At 46.0% G+C, this 15262-nt stretch overlaps 1 long non-coding RNA gene and 1 pseudogene across 1 annotated transcript in view; one reads left to right on the forward strand and one right to left on the reverse strand.

Annotated features, from left to right (window-relative positions):
* LOC141048219 (uncharacterized) overlaps positions 1-15262 on the forward strand; it is a 132604-nt gene that overhangs the window by 102726 nt on the left and 14616 nt on the right. The gene's annotated exons all lie outside the window — the stretch shown is intronic.
* On the reverse strand, positions 2963-3419 carry LOC141048218 (endothelial differentiation-related factor 1 pseudogene; annotated as a pseudogene).

The following is a 15262-nucleotide window of genomic DNA, read 5'->3' on the forward strand; positions in this document are numbered from 1 at the left end:
TGATCAAAAGATTGTATCTGCACCAAAATGTTATCATTAAAAACGTCATCTCGGCTCGCAAAAATAAGCCCTCACCCAACCTGAAATCATGGAAAATGGAGACACTACATGTATCGGGATTTTTTTCATCACTTTGATAAAAAATAACCTAAATATGTTTGGTGTTTATGAACTAATAATGACCCGGAGAATCATTATGGTAGGTCAGTTTTAGCATTTAGTGAACCTAGTGATGTTCATCCTTCATAATCGAAGATGACCATGGCTTCAGGGTGAGAAGAGAATTAATAGTTATGGGTCCAGAGGTGGATGATGAGGCCAATCCAGACCCTGAAGGTTCGCCCACATACTTGACATAAGGAAGTAGATGTGGTCAGTACACCAGTTTCTGCTTGTGCCTTGCGGACAGTGCGCTTTATTTTTGCATCCAAGATTTTCCTATCTTCAGCTTCATGTGCTTCTGAGGTGATCCTGCCCTGCCAACCTTGATAATCCAGGGCAAGCTCTTCCCATTCATTGATGTTGACTTCCACGTCACGTTTTTAAGAGCCACATTAAGGCAGTCTTTAGAGCACTTTTTCTGCCCCCCAACTGCTCGCTTTTCATGGCCTAGTTGTCCATACAGCAGTTGTTTCTGTAGTCGGCTGTCAGTCATTCTGACCACATGTCCAACCCACCTGGCTTGTACTTTCAGCAGGAGAGTGTAAACGCTGCAGAGCCCAGTTTGTTCCAGAATTTCTGTGTCTGGGACATGGTCTTGCCACCTGATGTGGAGGAGTCTGTGGAGGTAACTCATGTGAAAATGATTAAGCTGTTTAGCATATGAGCTGTAGACTGTCCAGGTCTCGCTAGCAAAGAGAAGTGTGATGAGGACCACCGTGCAGTAGATCTTCAGCTTGGTGGCAAAGCTGAGTCCCCTTCATTCCCAGACATTTTTACAGTATCCTGAAGATGGCACTGGCTTTGGCAATTCTGTTATTAACCTCAGAGTCTATGGTTATTTCACGGGAAAGTGTGCTGCATAAGTTGGTGAAGTTAGTGACTGCTTTGAGGTTTTGCTCCTTCGCTGTGATACGTGTCCCCTTGTATACAGTAGTTTCCCTGGAATAGATTGATGCATGACTTTGTTTTTTCTAGTGTTGATCTTGAGACCAAAATTGTCACAAGCTTGAGAAAAAGAGTCCATTTTATGCTGTATCTGCTGTTCTGTGCTAGCGTTAAGTGCACAGTCATCAGCAAATAATAATTCATGGATAACAATCTCATGCACCTTCATAACTGCCTTCAGGCGTTTGGGTTGAATAGCTTGCCATCAGTCCTGTACCTAACCTGGATTCCATCTTCACAGTTGTTAAAGGCATCACTTAACATTGCATACTGAACATGGTTGAAGCAAGCAAACAGCCTTGTTTTACGCCGTTTGTTATTGGGAAAGCCTCAGATTCTTCTCCATCGTTCAGAACCTTCACCATAATGCCATCATGGAACTGCCGAACGATTGAGATGAACTTACTCGGGCAGTGGAATTTTGCCATGATCTTCCACAGTCCGTCTCTTCTGACTGCGTCGAAAGCTTTAGTCACATCAACAAAAGTCACATAAAGGTCACTGTATTGCTCCTGGCACTTTTCCTGGAGTTGATGTGCTGCAAAGACTTAATCTACTGTTCCATGTTTAGCATGGAAACCACACTGGATTTCGTTTAATAGGCCTTGCTCAAGGTGATGTAAAAGGCGGTTGAGCAAGAGATGAGCAAATATCTTTCCTGCAGTGGACAGAAGGGAGATGGCTCTATGGTTGCCACAAGATTGGCGATTACCTTTCCTCTTGTATATGTGAATTATGGTGGCATCTTTCAGCTGTTGCAAAACCAGTTCCTTTTTCCACATATACTGGAATAGTTTGGTCACTGTTTGCATCAGAGCAGGGCTGCCAGCTTTACATACTTCAGCAGGTATAGCATCATTTCTGGGTGCTTTTCCACAAGAAAGATGTTTTTCTGCTTTCCTGATTTCATCTCCACTTGGAAGAACATCAAGGTCCTTGTTGATTTCTACCTGGGGCAGGCGAGCAATAGCCTCATCATTGATATTGGCAGGGCGATGGAGAATATTATTAAAGTGCTCATCCCAGGGTTCCAGAATTTATTTTTTCTGTCAGCAGCTTAGCTCCATCTGCGTTGAGCAGAGATGAAGAGCTTGATGATGGGGGTCCATATACAGCTTTGAGCGCATCGTAAAAGCGTTTCTGGTAATGGATATCTGCATAGCCCTGAATTTCATCAGCCTTCTTGCTAAATCAGTTGTACTGCATCTCGCATAGCTTGATTTGTACCTTTCTTTTTATGTTGATAAAGGCATCTTTCTTAGCTAGCGACTTGGATTCATTTTAATAGATCTTGTACCGATGATGTTTCTCTTCTAGGAATGTCTTTATTTCCTTGTCATTTTCATTGAACCAATCTTCATTATTTCTGGCTACTAGAGTTGAGCGAAACGGGTCGGTCAAATTCAAAAATAGCCGACTTTAGCTAAAGTCGGGTTTCGCCGATCGAAACTCGACCATAGCGTGAAGTCGGCCATGAGGTCACCGATCAGAGCGCCAAAGTCGCGCTTCAAATAATGCTTCCAGCACCTTTTCTCAGCCAATGATGGAGGACGCACACTGTGGGCAACGTGATGACATGCGCAGCGGCCACCACCATCTTAGAGAAGGGCATTGAAGTGATTGGCTGGTTTTGTGTGGCATCACAGTGGCTATAAAAGGCCGTGACCACCGACCGCCATCTTACTTCTGCCGATCTTACAATAGGGAGAGGTGCTGCTGCTGCTGATTCTGAATAGGGAAAGCGTTAGGCAGGGAAGAAGAAAAAAAATTGCTTCTGCTACTAACAATTTTCAAAAGGGGAGGATTTTTGTTCTGTGCAGCAGCGCTGGTGGTGACTAGACTGCCTTTAAGGCTTTATTTTCATTTCTTTTTAGGAGCCATTTGGAGGGGTGTTCCAATTTCCTTCCCCCGCAGCTTGAGACCAATGGCTCGCTCAATCTTCCCCATGACTTGGTTGCTTGGAATCGCTTTTCCACTTTCGTAGTCGGCAATCACCTACGGTTTCTCATTGATTCTTGTGGCCAGGTCCTTCTGTGTTAGACCCAGGCTCTGGCGGCCCTGGTGGATGACCTTGCCCACTTCCAGAGTCACTCTGTTGTGGTGTAACTCCTCTGTCTCTTGGTCCAGCTTGGCTGTGTTCTTGGTTATGACGTGCTGTTTGTTCTGTCCTGCGGACCATTTCTTGGAAGTCTCCAGCGTATCCCCTTGTCTCTGAGCTGCAATAACGGCTTGTTTAGACTTGGCCTGGGCTGCGGTCGGGCCCTTCTTCCGCAGCACCGTCACGGTGTCCCAGTCGATCTCCGCCATGTTTAGTCTTTTAAGGCTACCTGCAAGCTGCATTGCTGTGTGAACACTGCTGTTCAAACTGTTTTTTTCAAAGCACTCCAACTTTTATTATTTTGTTCTGGTGAGTTACTGAGTGTTCATATTTTCACACACCGCATAGCGGTGTACGCTCCTCACACACTACCGTGTACCGGCAGGTATCACGGACAAATAGAAGCTATCTGGGTGTGACTCTGGAAAAACAAGCCGAGGAGTTTTTCCATTTTTCCAGACTTACACCTTATAGAGCTGTCCGCTTTTCAAACAGTTTCGTATATCTGCTGTTTGATTATGGTTAAAACTAGACAGAGACAGCGTGCGTCAGTCCGTATAAAAATAGACAGAGATTGACAATTTTCCATACAGACACCGTAAAGCAGTGTACGCTCCTCACACACTATCGTGTACCGCCTTGTATCACGGACAAATAGAAGCTATCTGTGTGTGACTCTGGAAAAACAAGCCGAGGAGATTTTCCATTTTTCCAGACCTACACCTTAGACAGCTGTCCGCTTTTCAAACAGTTTCGTATATCTGCTGTTTGATTATGGTCAAAACTAGACAGAGACAGCGTGTGTCTGTCCATATACAAATAGACGTAGATTGACAGTTTTCCATACAGACACCGTATAGAGTTGCCCGATTCTCAAACAGTATTGTATATCTGCCGTTTGCATTACTGTCACAGATATACAGAGTCAGCGTGTGTGTGACACTCCGTGAATACATATACGGAGATTGTTAGCTCCACAAAAAACGTATACAGCTGTACACTTCTGATACAGTTCCGTATATTTGCTTGTTGGATTATGGTCAAATACATACTGTGAGAGCGTCTGTGACTAACAAAATATATACGTAGATTTAATTTTTTTAATACACCTTACACACGTGGGCGCTCCTCATACAGTACCATCTCTCTGCTGGTATTTTTGGTACATTTTCCCTAACATGAGGAAGTATGGTGGAAGAGGCCGCGGACGTGTGCAGGGGGGCGCAGCTGGTACTGATGGTGGTGGTGCATCGGCTGGTTCTGGCAAAAGCACAATAGCAGCTAAGGCAGGAGGAGTGGAGCCTGCGTCATTGTCTGGCCCAAGAAGGCCTGTAAGGTTCCCTTTTTTTGGAGTAGGAAAACTGCTTTTAAAGCCGAAGCATCAGGAACAGGTTTTGGCGCACATTGCCGAAACAGCCACCAGCTCTATTGCCTCCTCTTCTGAACGTTCGAAACCTGCAAGCACGGAGTCGTAAGGGCAGGGTTCTGGTCAGGAAAAACACCTTTCCTTGTGTCCTTCACCTCCACCAAAAGATAAGGATGTGGCAGCCCACACTTTGGATTACTCTATGGAGCTGTTTTCACATACCATGCCTGGGTTATCCAGTCAAATCCTGAATTCCCCAGTCCAAGATGAATCTGACATGGAGTGCACTGATACACAGCCACTGCTAGATGATTCTGCTGGTACATTGACCCAGAGCACTACGCTGCCCTCGCAGTCTATTGAGCCAGAATCTGACCCTGATGAAACTCAGGTGCCCCTTCCCGCATACTATACCACCTTACACGGTGACACAGAGGAAGGTAGAGAGGAAGGTGCAGATGACTTTGAAGAGGAGGTGATGGATGACCCAGTTCTTGACCCGGATTGGCATCCATTTGGGGAGGAGGGAGGCACTGGCAATAGTTAAGATAAGGAGAAGGATCCGCAGCAGGCATTGACATCGCAGCAGCGGTTATCTGGCAGGCCCATAGCTGTCCAAAAACGTGGACCAAAAACTAAAAGAGTTGCAGGACAGCTTGGCCAGACGGTCAACTTAGCACAGCGTGCAAGGCCAGAAAATGTATACCATAGTAGGAAGAGTGCAGTGTGGCACTTCTTTGTCCAAAATCCTACTGATGAGGCAAAGGTTACCTGTAAGAAGTGCGGTAGGACCTTTAGCCGAGGTAAACAACTCAGAAATTTGAATAGCAGTTGCATGCTTAGACATTTAATCAACATGTACTTGCAAGCATGGACGGACTACAAAACCTCAGGTAGCACATGTGCACCTGCTCCAACTGAAGGTAGCCAGCAACGCTCCATCACTTCCCCCACTGTAAGACCACCGCCACTGTTAAGTACAACACCAGCACTAAATGTGAAGGTGTCGTCGCAAGGCCAAAGCACTCAGGGAATCACAATGGTTTTGCAACACAACCGTTTGGTATAAAGAAAGCTTTCCACGAGCTCATGGCCTACGCTGTCCCACGCTATGACCTACCCAGTTGGCACTTCTTTTCTCGAAAAACCATCCCTTCCCTCCACCGGCATGTGAAAGACCGCATTGTCGCATTGTCCATGCACTAAAAAAGTCAGTGAGTGGAAAGGTGCACCTCAAAACAGATGCATGGACCAGTAGGCATGGCCAGGGCCATTACGTGTCCATCACTGCGCAATGGGTTAATGTGGTGGATGCAGGCTCCACAGGGGACAGCAGCGGTGGAGCAGTGCTGCCTAGCCCACGGTATAGGAAACAGTTGGCTGTAGGCTTTCGACCCTCCTCCTCCATCAGCGAAAGCTCGTCCACAGAGCGCAGTCACACGAGCACTCCATCCACAGCTGGCAGTGTTGCACACGAGGTGTCCCACTATCGAACAGCTAGTGGTAAGCGTCAGCAGGCTGTGTTAAAGATGATGTCTTTGGGCGACAACAGACACACCGTCGAGGTACTGGCCGACTACTTGCAGCGACTAACTGAGTCATGGCTGGGCAGTCTACATCTTGAGGCAGGCAAAGTTGTCAGTGATAACGGCCGTAATATTGTGGCAGCCATAGCCCGTGCAAAACTCACACACATACCTTGCCTGGCACACACTTTGAACCTGGTGGTGCAGTGCTTCCTTAATAATTATCCGGAGTTAACATCCCTGCTGCATAAGGTGCGAAGACTGTGCTCGCACATCCATCACTTAAACGTCCACTCCACTTGTATGCAGAAGCTGCAGCGATTGCTCCACCTCCCCAAGCACTGCCTAATCATAGACGTTGCAACAAGGTGGAACTCCACCCTGCACATGGTTCAGAGGCTGTGTGAACAGAGGCAGGCTGTAATGCATTTGTGGGAGGATACACGAGCAGGCAGTTTGAGGGAAGACATGGAATTTTCGGGTGTGCAGTGGTCAAAGCTTAAAGACCTCTGTAAAGTCCTTCAGTGTTTTGAGGAATGCACACGGCAGGTAAGCACAGACGATGCCATAATAAGCATGAGCATCCCATTTATGCATCTGCTCATGCGAAGTTTGATGCACATTAAGGATCAGGTGTCTGCAGCGGAGGAGGAGGAGGGAAGCCTTGTTGACAGTCAGCCATTGTCTGGTCAGGGAACTGTCCTGGATGAGGTAGAGGAAGATGAGGAAGAGGAGGAGGAGGAGAATGAGGGGATGATTATTTTGGGCAGGAGGATGCTTATCAGGGGGCTAGAGAACATGTGGGCGTGTCAAGGTCAGGTGCAGTGTTTGTGCATGACTGTAGGATGTGGATTTGCCAGAAAGTGCTCCTCCACCCAGCAGTGACAGTGCAGCATTGACACCTGGAACATTGACCTACATGTCCGATTATGCCTTGCGGATCCTAAAAAGGAACCCCCGCATTGCCAAAATGATGAGGGATGATGACTACTGGCTGGCCAGCATCCTCGATCCATGCTACAAAGGCAAATTACACAACATCATGCCACAGGAAAACATAGAGATAATATTGGCTAACAATCAAGCAACTCTGGTAAACCGTTTGTTTGAGGCTTTCCCAGCACACAGCAGTGGTCCTGGTTCTCTCACGAGCCTTAGGGGGCACAATGGAAGAGGTGTTCGTGGTGCACACAGCCGAAGTGGCATTGGAGAAAGGGGTTTAATGACCATGTTGTGGAATGATTTCTCAAGTACCACTCACACGACTGCTAATACTGCATCAATTAAAAGTGACAGCAGACAGCAGTTGTCAACTATGGTTACAAACTACTTCTCCTCCCATATTGATGTTATCCCTCACAGGTCATTCCCCTTAGACTATTGGGCCTTTAAACTGGACACCTGGCCTGAATTGGCACAATATGCCTTACAGGAGCTCGCTTGCTCTGCTGCTAGTGTGTTATCTGAAAGAGTCTTCAGTGCTGCTGGATCAATCCTGACAGAAAAAAGGACCCGTCTGTTGACCCAAAATGTAGATGATCTAAGGCTAGTTTCACACTTGCTTTTTTTTGCAGCGCGTTTTTCCCGCAAAAAAACGCATTAAAAAAACGCATACAAATGCATACAAACGCTGCGTTTTTTTCAAGCATTTTTATGCGCATGCAGGAAAAAAACGCAGCGTTTTTGCGCGTTTGTATGCGTTTTTTGTGCGTTAGCTTTTTTTACAGATTTTTGAAAAACCCCACAAAAATGAAAAAACAACCATTCAACAACACACAAGACCAATGGGACTTCATTGTGGGTGTGGTATGTTAATATATAGACCCTGTCTATAGTATTCTTGACATTTGCTTGATTCTTCTCGTGACCATGGATCTGCGCTGGAAGAGTTTTCACTTCAACTTGGATTTGGACATCGCGATGGCTCAGGCGTATGCAGTTGCTTGCCATGAACAAAGGAAGAGAGAGAGGCAGCGAAGACGGCGGCGTATGTGGATACATCCGATTGTTGAACTCCGGGAGAGCCGTGGGGCATACCACACCCTCTACAGCGAGCTACGGGCAAACCCGGAGAAATTTACAGATTATATCCGGATGTCCCACGAAAGTTTCATGGATTTGCTTGCTCGTGTCCAACAATCCATCCGGAGACAGGACACACAGCTCCGTCGTGCGATTCCTCCTGAGGAACGGCTACTGGTGACATTACGGTATGTTTTAAAAACCAAGGGGTGTTGTCTGATGTTTTTTTTGGTAAATTTAGTATTCAAAACCTTGGGTAATTAGTTTTCGTGAATGTACTAATATTTTATTTTATAGTTTTTAAAAATAATATACATAAATATTAATTTTACTTCTTTGTCTGTTCACAGATTCCTGGCGACTGGAGAAACCCTATCTTCACTACACTTCCAGTACTGTATTGGAATCTCTACCTTGTCTGGAATTGTTGCTGACACCTGCCGGGCTCTCTGGAATGTTCTTTGCCCAGAATTTATGCCCCTGCCCACCGCTGAAAAGTGGATGGAAATTGCTGACAAATTCTGGACAGTATGCAATTTTCCCAACTGTTTGGGAGCTGTTGATGGGAAACACATACGGATCATCAAACCCCAAAGAACGGGATCTGAGTACTATAATTACAAAAAGTACTTTTCAATAGTACTCATTGCGATTGCGGATGCCGGATGTATGTTTGTAGCAGTGGACATTGGAGCATTTGGCCGTGGTAATGACTCACAGGCTTTTAAAAACTCAGACATGGGCCGGAGGTTGTATGGCAACCAATTTAATTTCCCTATGCCACGGCCTCTTCCTCACACCGAAGCTCCGCCACTGCCCTTTGTAATGGTTGGCGATGAGGCTTTTCAAATGTGCGGAAACTTACTGAAACCCTACTCCAGCCGGGACTTGGACCACACCAAAAAAATATTTAATTACAGGCTGACCAGGGCCAGAAGAACTGTCGAGTGTGCTTTTGGGATTCTTGTTTCCAGATGGCGAATTCTGGGCACGGCCATTAATTTGAAACTTGAAACAGTCGATGAGGTGGTGAAGGCCTGTGTGGTTCTACATAACTTTGTGATGGCTAAAGAGCACCCGACCTTTGAACTGGACGATGATGCTCCTAACCCATTGCCTGAATTCACTCAGCACACTCTCAGGTCATCCGTTGAAGTTGGCCAAATGAGGGACAAATTTGCGGCCTACTTTATTTCTGATGTAGGACGGGTGCACTGGCAAGATGAAATGGTGTAATGTTGTTGTTTGTTTATGGTAATAAAAATCCTTATTTGATACCATTACTGAGTGCACTATATTTTTTAAACTCCAATTAATTAAAAAACTTCCCATGTATAACTGAATTTTTTTATGTTCACACACCTGGGCAGGTAAATACACATATGAGTTAAAATGCAGCATTGCTAGTCTACGTGAAATATATTGGAATGAGCAAAGCTGCAGGCCATGAATCAGGAAACCATTTTTTTTCAAGAGAAAATTGTGCAACTAGTTTAAAACAAAGTATGTGATTTTCTCAAAACACAACCCTCAAAACCCAACCCCAATGAAAGTCCATGGGGAATACAAGTCAGCATTGAGTGGATGAATGTAATCTGCTCATGTAATCTGCTCCATTACAAGTTATTACACTAGGCCTTGGAATGACTATACTAGGCCGTGGTATTTCAAATATGAGTATAGTAGGCCTTGTGCCTACTAGTATATTCATATGTGAAATACCACGGCCTAGTATAGTCATAACAAGGCCTACTCGATTTTGGCCAACTAGTATCTTGTTTCACAAAAAACAAACTGGTGAAACTAGAAAGAAACTTATTTTTTAGACAAGTTTCAACAGTTTGTTTTTCATGAAACCAGATTCTAGTTGGTAAAACTAGAGTTATTACACTAGGCCTTGGAATGACTATACTAGGCCGTGGTATTTCAAATATGAGTATAGTAGGCCTTGGGGCTAGTAGTATAGTAATATGTGAAATACCACGGCCTAGTATAGTCATACCAAGGCCTACTGTAATAACTCGATTTTTAACAACTAGCATCTTGTTTCACAAAAAACAAACTGGTGAAACTAGAAAGAAACTTATTTTTTAGACAAGTTTCAACAGTTTGTTTTTCATGAAACCAGATTCTAGTTGGTAAAACTAGAGTTATTACACTAGGCCTTGGAATGACTATACTAGGCCGTGGTATTTCAAATATGAGTATAGTAGGCCTTGGGCCTACTAGTATAGTCATATGTGAAATACCACGGCCTAGTATAGTCATACCAAGGCCTACTGTAATAACTCGATTTTTAACAACTAGCATCTTGTTTCACAAAAAACAAACTGGTGAAACTAGAAAGAAACTTATTTTTTAGACAAGTTTCAACAGTTTGTTTTTCATGAAACCAGATTCTAGTTGGTAAAACTAGAGTTATTACACTAGGCCTTGGAATGACTATACTAGGCCGTGGTATTTCAAATATGAGTATAGTAGGCCTTGGGCCTACTAGTATAGTCATATGTGAAATACCACGGCCTAGTATAGTCATACCAAGGCCTACTGTAATAACTCGATTTTTAACAACTAGCATCTTGTTTCACAAAAAACAAACTGGTGAAACTAGAAAGAAACTTATTTTTAAGACAAGTTTCAACAGTTTGTTTTTCATGAAACCAGATCCAAGTTGGTAAAACTCGAGTTATTACACTAGGCCTTGGTATGACTATACTAGTCCATGTTATTTCACATATGACTATACTAGGCCTTGGGTTGGTTTTTAACATGTATTTACCCATCAGTGTGTGTGAGCGGCGCAAACAACATTAATGAAACTTAGTAATGGTGAACCACAAATGTAAATTTATTTTTTATCACAAAAATAAACCTAAAAATTATTTTTTACGGCGTTTGGGGGCAGATGGTTTCAATTTGGGGGTGTGCAGGGAATATGCAACACTTGCAGTTGAAGACGGTGTTTGAGGGGAAGGGGCAACAAAACTTGTGGGGGAAGGTAGTCCAGTTAAGGGAATTAAACTAGGAACACTTGGAGGAGAGGAAATCTGTTCAGGTACATTAGTTGTAATGGCATGTCGCCGTAGGCTTGTGTGCCTGGACCGACTTTGGCCCAATGCCCGCCTTGATTGATTTCGCCTTGAACTAGGGGCAAATATGGAATGTAGGTCCCCCGTCTGCTGGTATGGCTGCTGCTGCTGAGGTGGCGGCTGCTGCTGCAGAGGTGGCGGCTGCTGCTGAGGTGGCTGCTGCTGCTGAGGTGGCTGCTGCTGCTGAGGTGGCTGCTGCTGCTGAGGTGGTTGCTGCTGCTGCTGAGGTGGCTGCTGCTGCTGCTGAGGTGGCTGCTGCTGAGGTGGCTGCTGCTGCTGAGGTGGCTGCTGCTGCTCTTCGTTGTCAGTGCTCGTCCTTGCAGGAGGACTGGTGGCGGCAGTGATGGTCCAGGTTTGCAGAGTGGTGGTGGCAGGGCTACTACATGTTGTTGTAGCGGCAGGGCTGTTCCATGTTTGCCTAGTGGTGGCTGAGCTCCACGCATGCATGGGATTGGCGGTGGTGCTCCAGACAGGAGCAGCGCTTGCCATGGTGGTGTCGGTGAAGTGACCAGCTGCACTCAGACTTGTGGTGGTGTAACGGTGGGTGTCCTGGCTTTGAATAGAGGTGTCCGTGCAGTGGTATGCAGCACAAGTCGGTAGTGAGGTGAAGCGAGTCAATGGTGGCACAGGTGGAAAGGACACCACTGACTGCTGACCGTACCGATTATGCTGCATAGCCTGCAAGAAAGCATTGTTGCAGGCCTGCAGCACATTCAGCTGTTGATCAGGACTAAGGTGTTCCGCCATGCCCTTTTCAATCTTACTAAAAAAATGGTGTGCTGGTCTGTTGAGGTCGGCCTCCAGACGGTCAAGGCGCTGTTCTACAGAATTGAAGCGGTGTTCAAAGTGGTTAAAACCACGTTCCATGAGTGCAAAACCGCTTTCAACTCTGTCGGACAGTGACTTGAGGCTGGAATTAAATGTCTCGCTCAAATGCATAAACTCGGGCAAGACATTCCTGTCCAAGGCCCTCTGCCGCTGGCGGGTAGTGCCCGCATAACCAGTGGCAGAGACCTGGGACAGGGGAACACCTGATGGCCCAGCTTCCTGGTCACCAGCTGTGTGTGTGGTTGACCTGCAAGGTGCTTCCTGGCTGTCGGATGGCTGGGACGGGTCAGAGGACGTCCGAGGAAGGACCGCTCCAGGGCCAGGTTGCAGGGTGCTGCTCCAGGTGCTGTGGAAGAAAGGAAAATCATTACTACCATGCCTTTACAAGAAGCATCAGCTGTGGATTAGAAAAACACAGATTAATAAAAATAAAAACCCAAAATGTATAATACTTACGATCTCGTGGCAAGGACCGGTCTTAGGAACTGCAACGCGTGATAGTGACGGTATCTAGTTCTGGTCCTTGACGCAGATCCACTGCGAACCTGGCCCTCAGCACGAACATCACTGTTGAAGCGGTCCTTGATCGAACGCCAACGTGTTCGGACTTTGTCCACTGTTGATAAAAAAAAAACAGTGCCGTCAAGGACAACAGTCACTGCGGCACAATGTAGCAATACAATACTAAAAGCAGTCACTGTAGACCCCGATGACACTGTTGGGTTTCCTGCTAGAATACACCTAGCACGAAACCCAACAGCGGCACAATGTAGCAATACAATACTCAAAGCAGTCACTGTAGACCCCGATGACACTGTTGGGTTTCCTGCTAGAATACACCTAGCACGAAACCCAACAGTGCCGTCAAGGACAACAGTCACTGAGGCACAATGTAGCAATACAATACTCAAAGCAGTCACTGTAGACCCCGATGACACTGTTGGGTTTCCTGCTAGAATACGCCTAGCACGAAACCCAACAGTGCCGTCAAGGACAACAGTTACTGAGGCACAATGTAGCAATACAATAGTCAAAGCAGTCACTGTAGACCCCGATGACACTGTTGGGTTTCCTGCTAGAATACGCCTAGCACGAAACCCAACAGTGCCGTCAAGGACAACAGTTACTGAGGCACAATGTAGCAATACAATACTCAAAGCAGTCACTGTAGACCCCGATGACACTGTTGGGTTTCCTGCTAGAATACGCCTAGCACGAAACCCAACAGTGCTGTCAAGGACAACAGTTACTGAGGCACAATGTAGCAATACAATACTCAAAGCAGTCACTGTAGACCCCGATGACACTGTTGGGTTTCCTGCTAGAATACGCCTAGCACGAAACCCAACAGTGCCGTCAAGGACAACAGTCACTGAGGCACAATGTAGCAATACAATACTCAAAGCAGTCACTGTAGACCCCGATGACACTGTTGGGTTTCCTGCTAGAATATGCCTAGCACGAAACCCAACAGTGCCGTCAAGGACAACAGTCACTGCGGCACAATACAGAGCAGGGAAATACTCACTAAACGCCTTTTTGGAGGATGCTGTGGCGCTGTCCCAGCCATCCATCAACGCTGCGGCCACCTCATTCCATAGCCGCCGGGTCACCACATTGTCCTTGTACAGCCGGTCACGGCTGTCCCACAACGGCGAACGCTCCTGGACCAGGCTGATGAGCTGCTCATTATCCAGGTAGACGTCTTCATCCCGTTGTGGAACCTAGACAAAACACATTCATTAGAATAATCAAATTTAAATTGAATAAAAAGTTACAAAAAAAGAAACAAAAAAAAGAGTAAAAATAGAAGATAAAAAATAAAGAACATTACAAATCATTTGATACTTACATTCCGTATCACCACCGGGACTTGGCTTCGCTGCTCCTGCTCTTCGCCCTCACTAGTCCCGTCCGCAGATGATGATGACGATGTCTTAAAAAAGTTGAAAAAAACGTAAGAGATTTGGAGAAGCAGCAGATATACTTACCAGATGCACGAAAATAATCACCTCACGGTCTGCTTGCGCCAATTCCTGCCTCGATGGGGAATACTCGGATTCTGAAGACATACTGCATATAAAAATAATAAAAATCATTAGTGCATACATAATTTAAAAGGACAGGCATATAATGTAATATACTAACATTCTTCGCTGATATAATGGGTTCTTGGTTGACTGTCTGCTCTTCAATCTGTCAGTGTAGTAGTGGCAGAGTTTTGGCAGGCACCTCCTTTATATAGACTTTTTTTTTTTGACTTTAGAAGATTATAACTAGGATAACAAGTGGACACCACCCAAAAAACGCAGCGCTAAAAAAACGCATACCTGCGCATGCCAGTGCGCACGTATGCGCATCCATAGGCTATAATGGCCATTTTTAGAGCAAAACGTGCGCATACGTGCGCATGCGCTTTTTTCCAGGGCCAAAAAATGCAACATGCTGCGTCTGGAAAATACCAACGCACACCCCAAAAAAACGCAGCGCATGAAAATCGCATACGTGCGCATGCCAGTGCGCAGGTATGCGCACCCATGTTAAATATAGGGGAAAAATCGCATGCGCACGTATGCGTTTTTTTCCAGCGCTAAAAAACGCAAATGTGAAACCAGCCTAACCTTCATTAAAATGAACCATGCATGGGTTTCAAAGGATTTTGTCCCACCTTCCCCTGATTACACAGGTTGCCGGAAAACTGCCTCGCTTTTGTCCTCCTCTTCCTCGGACTTGCCCAATTCAGCCTTTTGCAGCAGCTGAATGTCCAGCCAACACATCAACATATGCCATTTCTTAGACCTCCATAAGTGGGCTGCCCACTCCCCAAGGGCTGGGGTCACAACACCTGGCGCACCCGGGCAAGTGCCGCTGCTCTGAACAGGTGGATGGGCCCACTGATGGCCGACGGCACTGGCACAGGGCCCCTTACAGTACAATACAGTGTCTCTGATGGTGGGGTGGGGCCACTCGCCATCAAACACACCAGCGTACTATGAGGGGCCCTGTATAAGTACCGTTGACCATGAGTGGGCCCCCCTGCTTGGTCATGGCCACAGCACTTGCAAGTTGCAATACTTACCTCTCCCTGCTCCACCGCTATGTAGTCTGGGCAGTTAAATCCTTCACAGGGACGGCCACTAGAAATTTGGGGTATTGATCGAGGATAGTTAAGATGTAGCTATGGCCTGTCCTGCTGGCCTCTACCTTCAGATGATCAATGGCTACC

Source organism: Dendrobates tinctorius, unplaced genomic scaffold (genome assembly GCF_039654945.1).
Source record: "Dendrobates tinctorius isolate UK_male_01 unplaced genomic scaffold, ASM3965494v1 ptg000133l, whole genome shotgun sequence".
In the NCBI taxonomy this organism is placed as follows: Eukaryota; Metazoa; Chordata; class Amphibia; order Anura; family Dendrobatidae; genus Dendrobates; species Dendrobates tinctorius.